Raw genomic sequence first — 4,568 nt, 5'->3', positions numbered from 1 at the left:
TGAGTGTGGGTCACTAACCAGAATGGAATATCTGACCGCGGGAACAAGGATTACTGGGAGTATCTGTCAGTGTAGAATTGTACTGAGTGTGGGTCATTAACCAGAGTGGAATATCTGACAGCGGTGAACAAGGATTACTGGAAGTATCTGTCAGTGTAGAATTGTACTGAGTGTGGGTCACTAACCAGAATGGAATATCTGCCCGCGGGAACAAGGATTACTGGAAGTATCTGTCAATGTAGAATTGTACTGAGTGTGGGTCCCTCACCAGAGTGGAATATCTGACCGAGGGAACAAGGATTACTGGGAGTATCTGTCAGTGTAGAATTGTACTGAGTGTGGGTCATTAACCAGAGTGGAATATCTGACAGTGGGAACAAGGGCTACTGGAAGTATCTGTCAGTGTAGAATTGTACTGTGTGTGGGTCATTAACCAGAGTGGATTATCTGACAGCGGGAACAAGGATTACTGGGAGTACCTGTCAGTGTAGAATTGTACTGAGTGTGGGTCACTAACCAGAGTGGAATATCTGACCGCGGGAACAAGGATTACTGGGAGTATCTGTCAGTGTAGAATTGTACTGAGTGTGGTCACTAACCAGAGTGGAATATCTGATCTAATTGTCCTTCTATTACTGGGACTATCTGTCCGTGTGGATTGTATTGTGTGTGGTTCAGTAACTGAACTGACATTAGTTGGTTCTATTTTGAAATTATGTATTTTATTGGTGAGTTGTCGCTCCATTCTGTGGACCTCTCTCTGTGTGTTTTAACTTTGGAATAGGTTGAATACAGGAAGGGTTTGGCTATGTTTTGAAGATGTTTGATATTTATTGTATGAAGTGAAATGTCTCTATCTCTGTTTTCTATGGATCTACTCTAACAGGAACAAACATCACCCACTCTCCAATATTTCATAAAACCCACACAACAGTCCAGTATTCCAATAGGTTTTGTGATATTTTCTCATTTCTATTAATTCTGAAATGAACTCACATGTTTGATCAATTTTTATGGGTGTTTTTGATCTGTGTTTCTGCTTCACACGATTTGTGAATCTATTCACCTGAACCCAGAAACCCCTCCAGTCCATTCACACACTTATTTTCCAAGGAGTGATTGGGGGACTTATTGTTCTGATCAAAATGCAACAGCGGACACTGAGCTGTCGGTACATTAATTTCTCATCGAAATTCCCACTTTGCAAATTCATAATTACTGATAATGTGTGCCTGTAATTAGTTGTATTCTTCCTCTGTATTCACTGTCACTCTCAATTTGATTGTGTCTGTAAATTGTGTAAATTTTCATTTTGCTTCCCGATTCCATAGTGTTGATGGGAATGGTGAAGAATAGTGATCCCAGTGGTGATCCTTGTGGAACACCACTTCCCACCTTCCACCAATCAGTCTAAATCCATTTAACTCCTCTCCCTGTTTTGTGTGTGTGTGTCGCCAGCATTCTGCTGCTGTGTCCCCTAACTCCTCTGGCTCTGAGATTACTCATCAGTCTGTTTTGTCGGATCTTACTGACGGCCTTTAGAAACTCAAACTGTTTAACATCTATCATACTACTCAGATCTGTTATTTCTGATAGTTATTGAAATAATTTGATGAAATGTTTCAGCAATGATGTTGACTTTGGAATATGTGCCACCTATTTAGAATACTCTGTGTTACTGCATTTCTTTTAACTCAGACTTCTAATTCCATTTTTCTTACTGTTGACATTGTGACTGGAAGATTTTATTATATTCTAATGTAAATTCAAGAATAACAGAGACCGACTTCTGCTTTTCAATTCTTTGGTAATTATTCTGATGGTGTTCAATGAGTAGATAATATTGTCTCTGCCGTTTCTCACTGTCTATTTTATGGAAATTTGGTGCTGAAATCCATCCGCCTCCAGTAATCTCCCTCTACCCGGACCCCACCCTCTGGCCTCCTATCAGCCCTTGGTCTTTTCACTGAGATCTGTCAGTGCGACATCGCCCGTCTCAATTTCTCTGTGTCTCTCACCAACTCACTCCTGACTCACTCTAATCTTGCTCCAATCCTCTCTCTGATATCCAACCCTGACCTGGTGATCTGAGCTGCCCACAAGCGTGGTGCCATTATTGTCTGGTGTACTGCCTTCTTCCTCACAGAGGCTGACCGTCAACTCTCAGACCCATCCTACTACCTCCCCCTCCTGCTACCTCCCCCTGGACCAGCAGCACATCACCAAACATCATGATATTGTTCCCAGGACTGTCACTGACCTTATCGACTCTGGATATCCTCTGTCCACAGGCTCAGACATCATAGTCCCACAACCCCACACATCCTGCATCAACCTCCCGCTTCGACCTCCTTCCCAAAATCTACAAACAGGAAATTCCCAGTGCACCCATTATTTCGGCCTGTTCCAGCCACAGCAAGATCATGTATTCCTATCTTAATTCCATTCGCTTTATCCTGTTCTGCCCCTTCCCAAAGATATTGGTGGCACAGTAACACAGTGGTTTGCACTGCTGCCTCACAGCACCAGGGTACCTGGATCAATTCCTCCCTTTGGTGACTGTCTGTGTAGATACTTTCTCTGTGTGTGCGTGGGTTTCCTCCGGGTGCTCCGGTTTCCTCCCACTGTCCAAAGATGTAGAGGTTAGGTGGATTGGCCATGATAATTTTTTTTTAGTTTACAGACAATTTAGATGGGGTCACTGGGTTATGGGGATGGGGTGGTTTTAACTGGTGTTTACTTTCCAAGGGGCGGTGCAGACTCGATGGGCTGAATGGCCTCCTTTTGCACTGTACATTCTATGTTTTATTCCTCCCATGATTATGAAGTGGGAAGGTCCTGCATTTGATTTATTTTTACTATTGATCGTGGAGTATTCAGTAAACCAGGAGTGGTGTCCAACCCCATCAAAAACCAACCCAGCGAACGGTCCAATCCAGGGTGTGGTCCAATAACTGAGCAGGGATGACAATCTCTGGTATGTTTGTATCCGGTTTGGGAAACCTGGTGGGTCTGAGTGAATCCTGTAAATCAGACTGAATGGGAAATGTAACCTCTCCCAAAGGTATCTGTATTATAAACATTTTCCTCCCACTGCCATCAAACTGACAGGGCTGCAATTCACACTCTCCCCCCACCCCCACCCCCTCCCCCCATTCCCCATCTTTAACACTGGAGTTACATTTGCTAATTCCCTCTCTGCAAAGTTAATCTCTGTGCCCACTCCTCTCCCAACACCCCCACCCACCCATTGTCCATTATATTGATGCTGAGATTATGTTCAGACAGGGAGATTGATTATCCAGTAATTTCCAGCGTCTCTCCTTTCTCTCTCTGACAGTTAATTTACTGGGAATTGTGATTCTGTGTCGGGGGAAGTGTGGCCTCTCTACCTGCACCACTCGCTACCTGGTGGCCATGGCAACGGCGGATCTGCTGTATATTATCACGAAACCCATACTGAACAAGATCAATAGTTATTATTTCCCCTGGAATTTCCTGTCCCCCACCCCTGTGTGCCGTGTTAACGCTGTCCTGGCGACTGCAGCCAGGGACTGTTCTGTCTGGTTCACCCTCACTTTCTCCTTTGATCGATTTGTGGCCATTCGCTGCCAGAAACTGAAAACTAAATATTGCACCGGGAAAACTGCGGCTGTGATTCTGTCAACAAGCGCCCTCCTGCTCTGTGTGAAAAACATCCCCCACTACTTTATGTATGGACCTAGGGTGATAATCGACAATGTCCAGTGGTTCTGTAAGGCAAAGAGCAGCTATTACACTGACCCGGGATGGGTTGGATATAACTGGTTTGATAAGGTTTTAACCCCATTGATCCCGTTCTTCTCAATCCTGTTGACCAACGCTCTGACAGTCAGACACATTTTACTCAGCAGTCGGGTCCGGAAGACACTGAGGGCTCAGAGTCAGGGAGACAATCGCACAGACCCAGAGATGGAGAGCAGAAGGAAGGCAATGATTTTACTCTTCAGCATCTCCGGGACTTTCATTCTCCTCTGGACCGTGTACGTTATTAAATTTTTCTATATCGATGTGAGAGGATTATATTACATCACCATTCCTCAATATTATTTACAAATAGTCGGATTTATGCTGCGGGATTTAAATTGCTGCTCAAACACATTTATTTATGTGGTGACTCAGTCCAGGTTCAGGGAGCAGATTAAGATCGCGGTGAAATATCCGGTTACATCAATTATTAAATTAATGGGTAAATCAACCTGACTGACAGCCTCTCAGCCAATCAGCAGCTCCAGCCGCTGACTGACAGCCTCTCAGCCAATCAGCAGGTCTAGCCGCTAACTGACAGCCTCTCAGCCAATCAGCAGCTCTAGCCGCTGACTGACAGCCTCTCAGCCAATCAGCAGCTCCAGCCGCTGACTGACAGCCTCTCAGCCAATCAGCAGCTCCAGCCGCTGACTGACAGCCTCTCAGCCAATAAGCAGCTCCGGCCGCTGACTGTTAGCCTCTCAGCCAATCAGCAGCTCCAGCTGCGGGGTGGGAGTGTGGGGGTATCACTGGCAGTGTTGGCTGTGTGGGGAGGGAGCACT

Source organism: Scyliorhinus canicula, unplaced genomic scaffold, assembly GCF_902713615.1.
Source record: "Scyliorhinus canicula unplaced genomic scaffold, sScyCan1.1, whole genome shotgun sequence".
NCBI lineage: Eukaryota > Metazoa > Chordata > Chondrichthyes > Carcharhiniformes > Scyliorhinidae > Scyliorhinus > Scyliorhinus canicula.
This window is presented reverse-complemented; position numbering follows the sequence as displayed.